This window comes from Leuresthes tenuis, unplaced genomic scaffold (genome assembly GCF_036924035.1).
Source record: "Leuresthes tenuis unplaced genomic scaffold, fLeuTen1.0.hap1 SCAF_14, whole genome shotgun sequence".
In the NCBI taxonomy this organism is placed as follows: domain Eukaryota; kingdom Metazoa; phylum Chordata; class Actinopteri; order Atheriniformes; family Atherinopsidae; genus Leuresthes; species Leuresthes tenuis.
The window spans coordinates 10,034,916-10,054,476 of NW_027325368.1; positions in this window are offsets into that span (position 1 = coordinate 10,034,916).

Below are 19,561 nucleotides of genomic sequence, written 5' to 3' on the forward strand. Positions count from 1 at the left end.
CATTAGTGGCCTAGTTTGATTATTTATGAAATTCCTAATTAATTTTGGTAAAAAATAAGCTGACCGCATTATGAATGTATTATTTGATGTGGCAGGAAGACAGTTTGAAAAAAGATTTATTGTGTTCTGAATAAATCACTTTACGGTATTTCAAGTCAACGATAGGTCCCACAAAGACCTCAACACGGAAAGACACCCCACTGAGACTGCTGCTGAACAGTGCTGCTTCTGTTCTTAAAATATACTTTCTTGCATAAACATTCACCCTAATAAATCTAGTCTTCAATAGTTTTACACAGAAAAAAAAGCCAACAGCTTTTATAGGCGAGTAATCGCACTGAGACATTAAAGCTATTTCTTTTCCTGCCAAGTCTGTTTGAGCCTGTTTTATTTTAGCATAATAAAGCCAAGGTATTTTTTGGGGGTGTGTTTGATCTGGTAATTTAAAGTTGATGATCGGGGGTCAGACATGTTGAGAGATCATTGAGATTCGGCTGTCTACGTATGAGCTTTGACCAAAATTTACAGTTGTGGCTGTTGCGGTGAGAATATACAAATAACCGGCACTTTTTTTTCACCAGCAGTGAAAAATAAAGTTGCTCATTCCAACACAACTTTTTCTGCCACAGTTTTACTTGGTGTAACTTTATATTACATTAGCACGATTTTATGTCTTAACTATTGCTAATTACGCATTTAAAGAAAACATTATGTATAATTCTTAATTCTCTGTTATGTAATAATGTTGGATCTTCATAATAACTGTGACCAAATTAGTGGGAGGAAAACATTTTAAGAAATAGGTTTCAAACGCTTTTTTCTTGTCTTGTGGAGACCAACAATCCCGTGTTGGTCTTTGGCTTTTGGCTGTTTTACACAAATATTGTTCTTAAATGGATGAACAGTCACAGAATGATGAAACTCTCCCAGTCTTTTTAATATGCACTCACAAATTTGTTCGCAGGCCAGTTATTTAAAACACATTGTTGGTATCAATTTAGCACAAACTTTTATTGAAAAATGTAACAATTGTGACATTTGAGATATTGTCATTTTACTTCTCTTTTTTTTTTTGGTCACCGTTTTTGGTTTTATTGCTGTTATAGTTCAAATTTAGATGCTTATGCTCCATGTTTTCTGTACCAGGCTCGATTAAGCTAATTTTGGGTTTAATTTGTTTTTATCTTATATCATATTCGGCTCTCTCTGAACACACCAGCCCCTAGTTTCTGATAGCTGCACCTGCACTGCTTTGCTCATTAGCTTCCTCTGTATAAATACTTCCTTGTTGCCCTGTTTAATGTCAGGTCCTTGCCTTTATTTTCTGTTTAGTAGTCGTCTTAAAGTTAATTAGATCCTGCCAGGTTGAGCTTTGCATATATGTTTTGGACTTTCTACACAGCCAGGCTCCTTTTGTGTTATAGATGGCACATCAAAACCTAAATCTCCTCTCAGACATTATTGGTATTGTCATGGCAGCTATGACCTTACTTTGTCAACCCAGACTCTAACCAGATGCTACATTCATAAGAGGGGCCGGCTGTATGAATGAGAAGGGGATAAAATAGATAAATAATTACAGAAAATTATTAAAACAATATACTGCTGTCAGACAATGTTTGATTAAAAAATACAATGTTTTTGTCATGATGGCCATGCATAAATTAAAGCTCTTAAATTTTTAACTTGAAAGAGAAGTATGTTAAGCTCCTCTTCCCTATTTATGCAAGTCATTGACCAAATCATAGTCAAATTTTATTGATTGAAAATGTTCAGCTATGTGGTCAACATTCTAAATTAGTTTTCTTGTGAGTGTTAGATGCAACATCAGCAGTAGGCTGTAGAACAGATTTATTGGCAAAGTGGGACAATGATGTAAATCACATATAACTAATTTTGATTTACTAACAGAAGGCATGGTTTCCATGGTAACTTGAAGCACAGCCTACATGATGTTTTACTGTGACTGCAGGATTTTAATAACTTGGTAGGTCAGTAAGTTTGCATATCTGATACGTTTCTTGAGCTATCTACATTGCCAGTTTAAATTCAAAAGGGAAGAGTTTTTTTAGTTAAGCTCATTATCCATGGAAGTCTGATATTTTAGAAATTCCCGTCACAGAATCAACATTGTATTGTGTCAACATCTACAGTAACTGACTTGTGGCTGCCCCCCCCTCAGTTAAGCTATTTTGGCTAATCGTGCGTTTTAACTTTATTACACTGTCAGATATCAACTTTCAATAGTCTGACCCACGACATTTTAATTTTCAATCTAGAAGAATCAAGAAAAAGTCTTTTTAATATGATAAAAGTCCAAAGCTTTGTACACAAACCACTCCAGAGCAGATTCTGAGTGCAGCTTAAGTTACCATGGTGATGTAGCCAGGTTTAAAGTGGGCCACTGACACTAAACTCGAAGCTGAAAAGCTGAACACAACTGGCTAAGCCATTAATCTCTCTTAGTAGTACAACCCTCTGGACTTCCTGTCATTGCAGCGTCTTCAGATTTAGTTTTGTTTATACAGGTTTGCTTCCTCAACTTGCCTACCTGAGGGGTTTCAGTCTGTATTTGGGTCTTCCCTGCTATCACTGCTTAACACAACTCTTTGACTTCTTTGAGATGAATTTTTTTCAATTTTTTCTAAATCCTTACCCTCAGTTAGAGTAGCCTATGCAACTTAACCTTTCTCGTAATAGGACGGAATGACTATTTATTCAACCCTAATACCTAAGTGGTATCAATAGGATGGTCATTGGAAGTACACAAATAAAAGATGGCAGAATAACAGCACAAAAACGTTTTACTTTTGTCTTTTGGCAGCAGGCGTTTACCATTTCTGAGGTCATTTTAGTGAACAGTGGATAATGTGCAATTACAAACAATGCATGTCTTGTGAATGTTAGACTAGATCCAACATCATCTCACCCAATAACCAGGTCATGAATGTCACACTCACTAACAGACATCCTGCTGTGATCTTTGTTGGGAGGATGTTCATGCTATCGCTTGTATGCTCCGTCCAGTTTTTCAGGTGCAAATATACCTTTGAGAATTTGTTGTTTCTGATCAGAAATTGAATCATTTAAATGGTTTGCAGTTTTCTGATCACTGGCTGTGGTAGGTTTCCACAAAACCTGCCAAACTGAATCTTCAGTGATTAGACTTTGCTGCATAATGGACAGTACAAGATTTTTAATCTTGACTCATTCAAAGCTGCTATGGTGGAATGACACTGTTTCAAAATGACTTCTTAAGTAACATGTTGCATTCTGGACAGCCCCTGACACAAAAATGGTTTTCCACAAAATCTTGCTAAGCTAACTAACTGGCAAACTGTTGTCTTGCTTAGCTAGTGAATGGAAACCGATGGTATTGGTTAGGATTTCTTGTGCAGATAAATAAGCTCTGACAAATTGATATGGGCATTTTCAAAGTGTCCTTGGTGTCTTACAATAGGAAATCTGTAGCAGATCCTTTGAACCCTTTTGGTTGCAGGATGGGCCTAAGTATTTTACATTGAGTTACAAAATCATGAACACAATCCCAAATGTTTAGAATTATTAAAAATGAAAAAGGGAACGCCCAAAATGATTGAAGCAGCAACATTTAGCTAGAAATGGCTACTTGCCATCTCTATACATGTATATATGTGCATATTTGTATATATAATTAGTGTTACCAATTTGTGTCATAGCTGTAAACTTTGTAGAACTGTTTAAATTACAAGAATAAATATAATGGGGTCTGTCTCCACTCACCAGGTGCCTGCTTCCTTAAGTCAACATAATCGAAAGAATTTTGTTGTTCAACTACCTGTGTTTGAATGGCTTTCGTTATAAAGACTCCATGTGCAGCAATTAACATTAGACTATTTCTGTACCAACTTGTACGTTCAAGGATAGCCTATTTCAAGGTCAAGGGATGGTTGAAATATTGATAAAGCTTTTGAAGCGGGCTGAATTATAAAGATAACATCTGTTTGAGCTAATTTTCTCTGCTTCTAAGGTGTAGAGGTGACTGCCAATAAATAAATGAAAACTGAGCCAGCAGGTCAGAATAATTACTACCAGACAGTGGTTATATCTTTCAACAATCACACTTTCCTACTATACACCCCCATTAAAAAGGAGAATATTGATGGCTGTCAGCTGTTCTGATCAATCTTGGCTGGCCACTTCTTTAATTCATTAACCACAAGGTGCCTGGGCTTTCAGATGCAATCTAGCCTTGAGTAACAGTAAGCTGCCCTGACAGTCTTTGTCATCGATCTGTCGCAGCTCACTGGCTCTGCCAGCAGAGATCAAACCCATGGGTAAACCAGGACATGCCTGCTGTTTGTCAGCATTGACTCACAAGAGAAACACGGATAGGAGGAGAAGTGAGAATAAGGCAAAGCTGAGGTTTATGCAGAATGTTTGCACAAAGATGAAAAGGCGGAGAGAGTGGACACTAGAGATATAGAAACGGAGACATTCAAACACACATGGAAAGATGAAGACTTACAGAGAGGCTGATGGGAGGGGAAATAAACTGATGGATAGAAGCTGACACATGCTATAAAACTGTAGGGGTTGGGGGTAAAGGAGTTAGAGGCAGCCGTGGGATGCTACGTGATCAAAAAAACATTGAACTGCATTGTTCTCATTCAGCTGGCATTTCTGCGGGACTTGTAGGCAGTGATTTTAGCTGACTGGCTACAAACACAGCTTCATGCTAAGTCCTGGCCTTGGAGAGCGTGAGGAAGACCCAGGCGCTGTGGGAGTTTTCTCAGCTGCTTGAATCAGCACAGTCAAGCTTTGTGCTGACTGTGCATTGACGAGGCCTCAGCTATTCACTCCTTTTGGGAGCCAGGGAATATAAGTAGCTTACTACCAATCAAACCTGTGGTCTATGAATGGTAATAAGGAGGAGAAAAAAAAGGAAAAACTTCCAACTGAAATTAACCACTCTTGATACTCAGCGCAGCAGGAAGTTCAGAAGTTTAAAATGAAGAACTTTGCCAGGATGACTGCCCGTATTGAAAGTCTTCACTTGCTGTTTATCATTTTGACTACATTTTACACTGTTTGAAACTCCACACATAAGATCTTCAAATATTAGATTAAGATATTCTCCAAGACAGCAAATAAAGCCTGTGCAGTGCACTATTGCATTTGATGTACTGCTTGTTGAGTGAGTCATGGGCGACAGCAGAGTGGTTGTTTGTAGGAGAGTCACTTATCAAAAACAAATATTCCGTGGCTTGTAAGTGTAAAAAGTTTACAAAGTTCTTATTATTTTGTATAATTTCATGCAACCAAAGTCACATATATCAAAGTATAAAAAAAGCTAGTCAAGCCAGCTGTGTTTCTAGGCTGTTGTCAATTTTTTTAAGGGAGGCTCTATGGAAAATAGTCCCTCGGCAGCACAAAGACATCAGACCAGTCTTTTAGAGTTTTAAACAAAGTAATAAGAAATATTACATGGCAACTTCAAAACATTTAATGGAAGTGTGAGACACTTCTTTTAAGTCTGTAGAATACTTTCTTTTCATCACCCTATGAATTCAAACGTTTGTTTGCGTTCAAAGGCAGTGACGCTGCCAGTGTGCTCCTCTGATTCAGGGTTTATTTATAATTAAAGATTTTTCTTGCATTTTACAATTGGATTGGAGCTGTTTTAATTCTCTTTTTTCATGCTTCAGACCTAAAACATGCACAAAGGCTACTGATTGTTATGAAAAACTTAATTGAAGTGGACTGCAGTAACAAATGTACTGTTCTCACTTTGAATCAAGTGTGTGGAGGGGGGGGGGGGGGGGGGGGGGGGTTATTGCTTTTTAAAGCTTGTTTTGTTACAATTTCTCCTTTTTTCTGTTTTTGTGCTTTTTAAAAGCATGCAAAGACCCTGGCAGACTGGGAGCCCTGCAGAGTTGAATGATACTGACCACTTTATGTTTGGGAATACTACACACAGACATATACACTTTCACTCAAACATGGACAGTTTGAATTTACTTTGAAGCATCTTCTGCTCAGAAATTTCTTCTGAGTGTGAAATTGTCATAGTTTCTACATCTTTGATTCTTGATGCAGGATGGAAGCAGACTTTACATTTCAAACTCTAAATCTCTCTAAATTGATTGTTGTCCAACATGCCACACTTCATGTACTCCCTGAACAAAAGACGAAAGACGTGTGTAGTCAAACAATCTTCAGGGTATCAGAAGACACAGTAATTTAGGTGGAAGATGAATCATGCCTCCATGTAGGATTAAGGTCAGGACACAGGACTTGTGTTTTAGCCCCATGTCGCTGTCTTGTGCTTTGTGATGTCAGAAACGCATTTGGTGAAGGTCAGTTTGCTGCAGCAGAGTGGAAGAGAAAGGGGAAAAGCGGCAGGATGGCATATCCTTTGTGTGTGAAAGAAAAACAGCATAGTCTTTGTGAGACAAGGATAACTCGCAAGGATAACATCTTCCTTTGTCTGCTTCATTTCTCTGGCAGTAACCATGGAAGAGCAGACTCCCAGTGTGTTTTCATTCTCTTTCACTCACAGATGGATTACTTATTCAATCCCCCTGAGCTACATACGTATCACGTATACAGCGTTTTGTTCTTTGCTGATAGAAGGTATATTTCAATATATTCTTTATCATCAGTACACTGTGCACAAATGCAGGAGTTGCCTTTCTTTTCCTTTACATATTGTTGTTGAAGTATAGGTAAGATGCAAGAAAGACAGTAAAGGAACAAAGTGTTTTAGCTGGTTGGTCATTGTGTTTGTCAGACATAACACACAAGGTATTCCTTTCGTATCATTATTTCGTTTGTATGGTAGTTAAACTGAAGTCCCCCAATGTCTTAAATAGAGGCAATCAGACCCAAGCCAAATGTAATCTGGTGATATCACTCATGGGATTTCTCACCATGGAGACCAGTAAAATTCAGTTAAACTCACTTTATGTATATAGTGCCAATTCACAACAAGTGATCTCAAGGCACTTTAAAGTTACAATCCAAATCAATCCTCTTTCATCCAAATAAGAGCAGCTAATCAGAATTATATTTATATAATGTCACTTCATAAAAAGTTGCCTAGCTAAGAAGACCAATTGATCACATAGAATATACCTGCCAAGAAAAGGGAACAAAAAGTCATTGGCAACAATAACATCATATACATGCACGGAGACTAAAGACCAAAAAGAGCAGCTTGTAGGAAATGTAAAAATGTAGAGATTTTAAAGCATGCTGCGTGTGTAGTAAACTAATCTTTTTCACAGATACTTTTGTGGCCTTTTTTGTGGCAGAAAATACTTAAACTCTGTGCTGAGAATGACTCCAAAATTAATCATTAGAAATCTGACTTCTGAGAAGAAAGGTAGGCCAGCTTAAACTATGAGAATACAAATCATTGCATGTAGGTAGAAAACAAACACAACAAGGTGCACAGACGGACTTTACATGAAATCTTTACGCTCAGAACCCTCAGATATTTACAAGATAGATTCTAAGGACTACAGAGGTCTATTAATCAGAATGTTAGTCTGTTTTGTTTATACAGCTCACATGTATACATTCAGTGTACTGAATTGGAACTTTAATATGTTATTAAGGAAAAAATAACATTTTAATGCTGTTTAATCAATAACTCACTGCCTCAGGACGCCTTCATGCTAGTGTTCACTGAAAAGGAAATCCTCATATCCACTGAAACAAAGCTGCTGAAACCAGCACACTGTTTAGACCGAGGTGAACCAATAGATTTTATTTAAACTCAAATAAGGCAAGCTAATAAAAATGTCAGCATGGCAAGAACCGAACTGTTGTTTAATTTATCTAATTTCTTCCACATCGATAAGAAAAGGGCTGGTCTTCAATGTGAAACTCCTGGGCTGTACCGCTCTGGCCCTGAGTTCATAGAAGGTAAGCTAAGGGTGTTTTCCAGAGCAAGATTAGCTTGATTTATTATTATACAACTCAAGGTTGTGCACTGATATTTCAAAATGTTGCACAGCATCTGCCTCAAGAAAATCTAAATTACAGGAAACATCATCATTATTTTTATTAGTTGTGAGTGGGTAAGAACAAGAAAACATGTTCCAAAAGAACAAAATACAGATATAGGGAGGTTACTCTCAGAAATTACAACAACTTGTGAAAACACTATGTTTTAGACTTTTGGACAAATGCATATATTACATGTTTTCTGGTTCTGGAGAGACTGGGCTGCCACATCAGCAGTCAGAGTCTACCAGGGTCTAGAGTAGAATTGATGCTCTCTGGTAAAAAAAAAAAAAAAAAAAAAAAAAAAACTGGAAGGAGGTGAAGTAGATTTCCCCCAATAATTAATTATCTATTGGAAATTATATAAAAATGAGCAGCGCATGACATTAAAAACATAAATTCTTGCATTTTATTTTGTATGGATTAAACATTTAGGTATAATTAGAGGTGCAGATAAGTGGATTCCCGCTACCCTGGGAGAGAGTCAAGCCACTTGTTCCACTAGTTGTCTATACTTGAGAGTGGTAGCAATCTCTCCATCTTACTTCCTGTATTTTTTCCCCCAAATATCAAAACCTTAACTCTGAGAATCCAGTGGGAGCAACACGAACAGAGAGGATGACTTGAAAAGCCTCCGCTTTTATTCTCAATCACTTTCTCCTCCAGAGAAACACTTTGACAGCTTTCCGAATGTATCTCTGTGCTACCGTTTCAACACTTTTTTTTCTCTTGCACCAACTTTTCTCTCTCTTTTTTTCACACAAGTTTACTTCTTTCTTATGAAAAAAACAAACAAAAAAAAGTGTTCTGTGGCTTTTTTGGGGTGTACAGCGATGTGAAAAGCTCAGTGAAACAGATCATTATCACTGCAGCATGGCTTTTTATCTTGGAGTTTATGTGCTGTTAATGTGGTCTGTCTCTGAGGCACAAATCTGACCGGTCTGCAGCTCAGAGGCAGCTGTAATGAAACGGATTCATGGCAGATGCCAAGGTTAACACATGCGTGGAGGAATTCACTTTCTGTTTAACAAGCTGTTGGGAGCATGCCTTGCAGCTGTAGCCTATGGAAGAGTTGGATAGTTGGTGTCTGTGTGTACAGTACACAGCAGACTTTCACTATATGCCTGCAGTTAAAGCTCTTCACTTATCTTTGGGTTTTGAGGTTGGATAAAAAACAGATCTCAGTGGAATTGTGACAAACTACACAGAATCATGTATTGATATGACACTTGCTGCACTCTCAAGCTCAGATTGAAGGCAGCTGCCACGAAGAAGATGGCTTTCAAGTTTCAGCTTCAGATGGAGCCTTGCTGCCTCTTAGAGATAAAGACCAGCACTCGTCTTTTCACAGGCAACATGTGGAAGAAAAGCACAAAAAGGAAAAGAAAATTTTTTTTTTTGCAAGAAACTGTCAAAAAGTGAATATTTTTCTAGTTACACTTTCTCAACTGCATTATTTAAAACGTGGACTTTTTCAGTAGAATTAAGTAGAATACTGATGTATTCAAGAATGCAGGTGTTATCACAAGGAGGGGATTTGACTTGTTAGGCGTTAACTCTCTCAGACAGGATGCCTTGTGAGTGATGTCCTCAGATTTATAGCAGCGTAGAAACAGAGGGGTTGGCCTTAGATACTTTTTCATCTTTGACAGTAACAGCTTCTCAGCAGAACAGACTTCCCATTAGCACGGAGCCTACAATTACCACTCAGCTATTCTTGCATGCACATACTGGTCTTCGGAGTTCATTTGGGGGAGTGTGGGCATTTCTGTTTATGTTCCTACTGCCTGTCTATGTGTGAGTTGGCTTTTTTTTTTAAAAAATTTTTTAGTTTTAATTCATTCTCTTTTTTCGTTTTTCGATACAAAGTTGAAAGTTAATAAAGTGGTGTCTTGGTTATGGAGAAGCAGGAATGGGCACACATTTAGCCACCTGATGCACGCTGAGCATGGCGCGCACAGAGCTTATTCTTTTGTTATTTTGGTATTTGATAATCAGCTGCAGCAAGAATAAGACTTGGAAAAGAGAAGCCATAGAAAGACGTACCTCTAGAGTCCAGAATACATGTAAAAAGATATGCCTTAAATCTCAGCTCTAGTCCCTAGACAACACTGCTCTGCTACCAGTTATAACTGATGATTAATTAATAATATGTTTCACTAATACCCTCCAGTTAGGTCTTGTATCGTTTGGCCCACAGGAGAAAGTTTTAGTCACACCACATCTCGCTGCTCCGGGTCGCCGTCAGGTCAGTCCACCAGAACCTATTCAATAATTCAAGTGCTGCACTGGGACCAAAATGTCGCACACAATGAGGAAGCAAATGACACCAAACTCCAGCCAGGGACTCACAAATCATCATCAGCTGCTGACGCATTATGAACCTAAGTGACCTGACATGAGCAGAGAGGGATGAATTAAGTCTGGTGGGAGAGGAGGGAGAGCACAGAAGATATTGAGGCTGAAGATGGCACATCTATTTTTATCAAATGTTTATGTAATGGTGAATCATTTAAAGGAAGAGTTTGACATTCTGGGAAATCATTTGCTTATATGCTCTCTTAAAAGGTTAGATGAGAGGGGTGATTTCAGTAGTATTTCAGTTAATAACTTAAGCTTTGTGTTATTCTCTAAAATAACTGAAATCAGCAGCAGAGACAAATGAATAAAGAATAATCCGCATTTCTGTAAGACACATTTTACAGCCCATTAAAGGGTTCAACTCTTTCACAGACTGCAGCCCACTTTCTTTAATCATATTGCTGCATGGTGTACTGTTCATGGCAAAGCGAAAACAGCACACATCTCTGCCATTCATTTAGTTTAACTTATTTATTTTTTTCATGAATACATGAAGCTTTAATATCAAATATCCAAAGTCGATTACACCGGTCCCAACATGCAACATCACATGACAACACAATATCAAAACCATGACACATGAGATAGTTTCAGAAAACGGAACAATAATTACAACGAGATTTTAGAAAATTACAGCAATGAAACAGAAAACATTCAAAACCAACACCACAATTAACAGAAACATTGTGAAAAACCCTTCAAACACAAAACACTGCAACAGAAAGATGAAGATTTCAAAGAACACAGCAAAAAAATATAAAACCCATTTTTTTAGAGAATATTTTGTTGTCATGATTGTTTTGATTTACATTTGATTTTTATGTTGTGTTTTGTTGTGGTTTGGTAATTTCTTTGGTCTGTTTTGTTTATATGCTTTTAATAGTCGTTTTTTTCCTTTAAAGTGGTGTTCTGTGAAATGTCTCTAAAACACTTGAAAATGTTATTGTGGTTTGCACCTAAGCACAGCAGTAACTACAGCCTCCACAGAAGTTCGATTGGATTGTTTAAATGGAAGTTCAGTTTGGCTTCCACATAACTCAATACCAGGATTCCACTGTCATGTTTGTCTGTGTATGTAACTCAGACAGTCAGTGAAAACAATTTATCCAATCAGCGTTCATGTTGTACCCAAACAGAACTTAGGAGGCAATTTAGTGGTATCAGAAAGCAAAGCATTCATGGAAGTCACGCATCAGAAGCTGTTTGAACAGGTTTGTCTCAATTCATCTTAATTATTCAATGTAACATCAACAGATGCAACATCAATATCTGATCTGAAGATTCTTCAAAATAGTAAGCAAAATTTATGATGCCATGCTAATTGTTTACCACCTCTGATGTAATTCTTAAGCTTCCGTCTTCTCCTAATTTCAGCCTCAGTAACTGAACAGTTCTTGCCTCAACAGACCCTACATGCCACTGTTTACTTCTCCAGGGATATTTACATGTAAATAATCATGAACCTCTGACTTTCTATCAAAGAACATTGTTTGATAATCCTATAAACTGGAGTTTCATGGCCATCTAACTCTTAATCCTATTCCTCACTGCTTGTTTAAGGAGGGACTTATCACAAATCAAAGTTGATGCTGCTCTTATCCAGCAGCAGAGGTTCTGGTCACCGAGCCACTAGAAGTCTACATGTGAGGGATGGCCAGGATGTCGGAAAAGATGACTCTAACCATCAACGCTGTTGTATCTCATGTGATTTCATGTGACCAGGTTGCTATTTGAATGCAGATAAATTATACAATAATATTCCTCATCTGATTGATCAATATAAATGACCAAAGGTGAACAATGGCAGCTTATTAGGGTTTTATATTTTCTCACAATATGATGTCAGTTGTGTAAAAAAGGCTACAAGTGCGCCACTGTAGGTTTCAACTTCCAAAGACAAACAAATATAGCATAATAATTAAAGCGAAAAACAGTCTCTCAGTCTTTCTTTTCACCAGTGTCTGCACCTTGCAATGCACACCTCTGAGATTTATGGCTAAATCTGGCTGCTGCTTCAGTGGTTCAGGTGCCAACACTATCAAAAACCGCCTCGAACCTGACACAGACATGAAGGGAAGCCTAATATGCAAATGACAAGTTTCTTTTAAAAAAAAAGATAAAACCAGTCAGCAGTGTTAGAAAAAAATTAACAAACTATATTCTGTGATCTCACTGTATCAAAACAAAGTTTCAAAGTAATATATTTCTCCCGTCGTTGCTTCCAAAGGTCATACGAGTCATTGGCTGTTGGAAAAAGGATAAATCAAGAACTGGAGAGGCCAGAATTTCCAACTCCAGCTCAAAGCCTTTGTTAAGAAGTTAATCTTTGTTTGTTTTAGTGAAGAAGAATATATGAAATGTTTCTCTATCAGCTTTAGAGTTGCTAGATGGCTGATTTTGGCTCTGGCTCTGTCGGAAGAGACAGAGCCAGTTTGGCTGTTTGTGTACTAAGCAAAGCTAAGCTACACTGACCCAAGCTGCAGTCTATTTACTGTACAAGCATCTAATCTAATTTAGAAAATGAATTTCCCAAAATGTGACCCTTTAATTCAGTTGCTGTTTGTAGTCGGCATATTTACAGAAAACCCTGTGTGTAAACAAGCATCATGCCAAGCAACCTCAGGTTGCTGCTGACTTCAGTAAAGCCATAATACGCCCTGGCAATGGTTAGCCTGATTTAAGTGCCCATGAGTGCGTCTTTAAAGGTTTTAACAACTTTTTAACATTTTAAAACCCCACGGGAAGTTTAGTAATTACCCTCTGAGTCTAAACTAACAGAAGAGGAAAATGAGGTAGGGCATCAAAACTTCAGCATCAATTGAATTAATCAGGAGCCGAGTGCTCTTCTGAGGGCAGGTTAGCATCATGTCAAATGAGTCAGAGTCAACGCACAGTATGTCCCTACTTGAGCTTTAAACACTTGAAAAACACAAAGAGTAAGAGGGGAAAGATAATACTGTGTACCCATTACTCCTTAGTGGAAGTTTAGTCATAAGTCTTAAGGATACAATGAGATTAGCTCCCACCAGAGTTAAAGTTGCAAGTGCAGCTTCTCACTGGAAAGAGGGGCAATATGAATCCTCATTGTCTGCAGATCCCATCATGTTTTTAAAGCAAATGTGGTGTTTTGGGTTTATTGTTATTGGATGAACTTTTTCATTGTGCTTTTAGACCTTGCTTTGTGCACCTGGCAGCTATTCCCCAATGCACTATAATACATCATGGAGTTTGCATAGCAGGCAAGTCTGTAGGTTCACATTTGCAATTCAAAGCAGCTTCCCTCACACGTCTGCTCTGAAGTAATAGAGTCCTGTCACTGATGAGTCCCTGGGGTGCACAAAGTGAATCCTTTCTCACAACCATATTGATTTGTTCAAGAGTCCTACATGATTTACATTGACAAGAGCACCGCAGCCCAAATGGAAGTAAGCACGTTTTCCAAGTTGGAAACACAAGGGACACGCAAGAGAGACAGCTGGGAAGGTAAACACTGGTGATTGGACTGAACGCCGTTGAAAAAGGCTGACTGGGCTCCTTTTGTTGGTCATGTTAAAAAGACTTTATCAAAATTATACTTTTGGATATTTTTCTCCATGATGTTGCTGTGAATGTGAAATATTCAACTGATCCTGACTGTGTAAATATTGCTCTAAATGTTGAGCACAGCACTTTACATAGCTTTTAAAGTATATAAATTAACTTATAATGTTGCTTTGACTTAAATGTTTGAATGACGTTCACCTTAATTATCAAGTTGATACCAAGTGACATAAATTTTGTCTCTTTTTACAAACTTACTTTTTACTTAATATTTGTTCTACTTTCAGGTCTGTTTTGCCTGCTTCAGAGAGAAAACAAATCAGACCAGTGTTCAGTTAATAGTATGGTACCTTCTACAGAAAACTGCCATTTACTGGGAGTGCAAACAACTCTGCAAGGCAATAAGTAAATTGAAAAACACCACCCAATGAAACAGAATGCATTTATATCCCTTTGAGATATGTCTCTTATCAACTGAGCTTTGCTTGGTGAGACAGCAGGCACAACAAAGTCTGGGTCTGAATACCCTAACTCATTGTCCTTGTTTTCATTCAACTACGGTACTCTCTATTTTGTCTGGTGTGTCGTGCACCAGATAGAAACGATGCTGTAGTATTGTCATATCACCATGATTGTCCCATGGACCAGATCTGTGGATGGTTGCTGAATCTACAGCAGGTCTGTTTCAGTGAAAAATACACAGGAATATAAATAAGCTGAAACTTTTTACATGTAAATGCAATGTTACATCACATGTTTTGAACACATTGTAAGTTTGAAACTGAACTGCTTTATTTAATATTAGTCCAGTTGCTACTTTCATGGACTTAACTAAAAAAAAAAAATAGGTGCCTTGGTGCAGATTTTAAAAAGGCCCTTTCATCCTGACACCCACACTGAAAAAGACTAAAATTAACCACAAACCAAACAGATGCAATTTATGACTGTTTTGTGTATCCAGCAGTGTATCTGGTAGATCATATTACCTCTCATAATGGTCTTTTTTCCCCTTCTGGTCATTTTGTGCTTGATTATGGACCATTTGTTTCTCTCCACGGATGTTTGCATTCAATTTAGGTGGTTTTGTATCCCTTTTGAAGCCTCTTTCACAATATAGCAAATTCACATTACAGCAAATGATGACATATACTTCCCTGAGATCAGCAAAGCCACATGAAAGCTAACCTATATGATGCACATCGCAGTAACATCACACTCAAAGAACTATGGAGTGCCAGCGCATGGACTTTCATCATCCCTGAAACCATTTAACACGATGCCATATTATTTTATGTGTAAATTATTAAGATGAACATCAATCTGTTAACTACAGATGACTTGCTTCACTGAACAAATCCATACAGGTTTAAACTTGCAAATGAGCTAGGTACATGCTGGGAATAATTAAGGAGTTAGATACTCATGAACTCCAGGAGCAGAGTTAAAACATGCTCCCCAAACGCCCACCCAAGCTGAGTGAGCTCATTCAGCCTGGCAGTATCAGTGAACACAATCTGTAATTTGAGCTATGGAATAAACTGCAATTGGCATGATCTGTGGGGTTTTGTTGACTTTGAGTTTGTATTTTGTTTTATGGTTTTTTTTCATTTATTTACTTGCTAAATTTTGTATTCCAGTTATCCTTGCTTCCTGTTTTATTTTGTGGTTCATGTTCCCCCTGTTCAATCCTGTTAGTCGTGTTTCCCACTTTCCTTGTACACCTGGATTCTGTTTTATCTGTCAGTCAGTCAGTATTTTTCCTGTACCAGTGCCCTAGGTTCCTTGTCTTATTAATAAAGCTGTTTTGTAATGTTAGGTGATCACCTCCTGCCTGCTCAGTCTTGCATTTGATCCCTTCTTCACTTACCATGGATTAGGACACTTCCAACTCTAGAAATTTGCCCTAATTGATGTGATCATATATGTTTTTTGTTAATCCCCTTAAATACAACCCATAAAGGTGTACCATAAAGTAGTGCCCCTATAAGTGCCCCTATAAGTGTTAGGAGGAAAGCATGAGTCATATGAGCGTTTCCACATCAGAGCAGATGTAATTCTTAAGTGTTTCCTTTCAAATTGCACAAAATCATCTTGCATTCATGACTGGTGACAAGAGCTTTTCTTTTTTTTTAATTTTTGATTTATGTTCAGTTAATAACACAGCAACACTTTCTCTAAATTACTTTTAATATTGGGTTCAGGAAATAACATTACTCAGTCATGGTTTGGGGTAAAACGTGTTCTTTTTACAACCCAACCTTCACCCTCGTGTACATCATTTATACAATTCAAATGCAGTTGCTCTCATGACCACTAGCAGCTGCATATTCTACCAACGTGAGTGCAGGTCATTCAGGCCTGCATGAAAATTAAACATCTCATGGAGACGTGTGTAGGCAGTGGACAGTCTCAGACTTAAAAATTAAATGAGGTTGCGGCCTTAACATGTGGTATTACTTTTTTACATCAAGGGACTACATCTACCAGTAAGTTTTCCATACAGATCTATACAGAGCCATATGAAGCAGTATATTGCAGTAAAAGTTTCAGTTTCCATTTCATATTCACAGAGAGTAATAACACGCTAAGGGGAATCAGTGACCAGATCACTTCACAGTGTGATACTGGTACCCAAGACACATGGATGACCATGATGAGAATCCAAATGAACAGATGGATTAGAGCAATATAGTCTTTTAGATGTCTTTTAGATGTGCTAATTGTGAGCTCAGAGCTCATGTAGAAGTCAGTATCATGGTCTGATTTGAAAAAGGGGACAGTGCCATTTAATTTCTATAAAACGTAGTTAGTGAAGTTTGATGGACACTTAGAGCAGAGTGAATCTTCAGATTCAAATATACACAGAAGTCACGATGGGGAATGAAGTTCAGGATTCAGGGCCAGATTGCACCAAGACAACAAGAGGAACACTTTGTGTTCAAGCAAAAATATTAACATGAATTTGACTGAGGCAGATCAGGGGGTGACAATTATGCAATTATGCTGCTGATTTGGGCTTTGTTTTGCATAAGCGCCATCAGCTCCAGGAAATGTGAGTTTGAAGAATGTCAAGGGTTTTAGTTTCACTTTGGAACATGACAGATCTTGGGAAATGTCAGTGTGTAAACACATTAAAAGGTCAAGCTTCATCAGTCACATACGTGCTGGCAGGTGCACGGGACGTATGATCTAATTCTCGCTTGTATACATGCGAGCAAAATCACACGTGGGTGTTACTGCACAAAAACACACACAACGACTGCATCAATATACAACCATTTGCCTAATCATGACTTTTGAGTAAGAAGCTATAAGTGGAGTTTTCATGTATCTCACAGCCAACTAAATTACTTTCTCTACGAGGTAATTTCTGTGAGAAATGGTAGCATATGCAAAGCAAGGCCTGAAAAATGAGATATGAGCAGAACAGAACAAAAACAGAGCAACGGTAGAGGGGGAAAACAGGAGAGGAAGAGCACTCAAATTTTCCTCAGAGCTGTAATTTTAACTCCATTATAATGCTGCTTTTTTTCACCAAAGGACTGTGAATCATACTGGCAGCATTACACCAGAACAAAGCTTATGTGGTTCACATAGATGCACCACTCAGCCACCCGCTAACACTTCCCTTTCTGCATACCCTAAATTGTATTTAATAGCTTCAATCAAAACTGGGAGAGTGAATCCCTGCTGCTAATGCACTATTCGTGTTTGAAGAGGGGACATTTTGAGTAAAGCTTCATTCCCTTTGCCATTAACGTTGCATTACAGGTCCTCTTCCCCATTGTAATTACAGCTCTGTTCTGCCAGAGTTCTGACTCATGTCTCAACCTGATGTTGGGAACAAGTGCAGTTTATCAGGTGTTTAGGGAAAAAAATCGGCCTGCTACACAGATGTAACAGTCCTGATCCTCCCTCCCTCTGCAGACACATGGCTCAGCGATGGGAGTGTCAGCCAGTATTAGCTGCAGAAGGTGAGCTGCATGCCAGATATTGTTGGACCATCTGCAGAGAACATGAGATTCCAGGCAGAGTATTGACATGTGTAAAGGGGTGGAGGAAGGTGTGTGTGTGATGGGGGGTGGGAGTAGGTCCCTCGTCCCATTGTGCTGGAGTGACAACAGCTCTCAGATCTGTAAGTGACCCTGAACTGAAAGGAGCGGTGTTCTTTTCCCTTTAGTTTTTTTTTTACATTAACAGGCTGATGATGTCATTGTGTTGTTTTGTTTTGAAATCAGACTCAGCATCTATTGTTGTCAAGACTGTATTTTGAACCATCGGGAACAGGATTAGGCACATTCATAAACACACCAAGCCTGTTATTTACAGAGTTATCTGGCCTTGTTAGAATAAAGAGGTGTTTCAGCCTTTAAAGCACTTCATAACTTACAAGGAAACATTTCCACCTAGAACAAGAGGCAATAAAATACATTAAATGAAAAATATTTCTTGGAGCAGAAGAAAAAATGAAAAACATCTTAAAGTCAAAGTAAAGGAGATAGAAATAATGGATTCAGAATGAGTAAACGGATCACCACATAAATAAAACTAGTTCTCAAATCATAAGAAAATTAGGAGTTTTCTTCGCTCTCAGCTGGGAGTGACCCACTGGAGACACAGATTTAACCAGGAAGTCCTGTAATTGAAATGAGAATATGCGGCATTTGTACATACCCTTAAATATGAGCCATAACGAGGTGCTGTGAAGTGCCACCTATATATGACAATAGCCTTTTTACATCTGAATCACACAGAGTTAACAACCAACAGCACTTTACGACAACACTTGTATCACTTTCTGGTTTGGTTTAGAAAATAAAATGACTTAGGTAGGGTTAGAAACAGATCATTGTCAGGATCATTGTCATAATTTTCTATAATTCTTTTTAGATGAAGTATTTTGGCCATAAGTGGACAAGGTTATCAGCATCTGTGCAACTTACATTCTCATGGTAGGTAAGTCCTGCTGAAATATCAGCTCCGTATGAGGGCAGCAGCAGGGGGAGAAAAGACTGCAGCGGTGCGTTGGTGTATTAATTAATCCATGCTGTTTTTTCATGCAAGCCAAGGAAGTGATTTTTTATTTAGGTTTTACTAAGTGTTGTTATTTTGTGCTTTTACATGCCTTTCAACAGTCTCTGCTTATGTTTTAGTTTCCTTTTTGTTATTTTTTTTGTACAGGACTTTGGTAGTTGTTTCAAATGTGCTTTATGAATACATTTGATTCACTTTGTTATAAAGTTTGTGGAACTACCAGGTAAAAAAATAAGGCTGATGTTGGTGGTGATTCTTTTTCCTTTTTCCTATTCTTCTCAGCCTTAAGTAGGCAGCCTAAGTTCTTTAAATTGCTGGATTCCAAAGAAGATGCATTTAAACTACGAAGGCAGAACAGTTAACTTGTTGATTGTAAGGTAATTAGTTTGATGGCATGGGTGGTTTATTGAAGGCACAGTTCTCTTCCTTCTAATATGTTTTTTAAAGAATCTTTTGTCTGACATATTTAGTGTTTTCCATACTGAATTTGCTTTACTTGGATGTTACGCATTTATTTAAATGCAAACAGGTAAATAAAAGTTTAATTGCTTTATTGAACAAATGAGAAAAAAATAATCAATTTTTGGAAGGACACCATTTGGAGTCACGGCTACTAAAGAAAAGATGGTTTTCT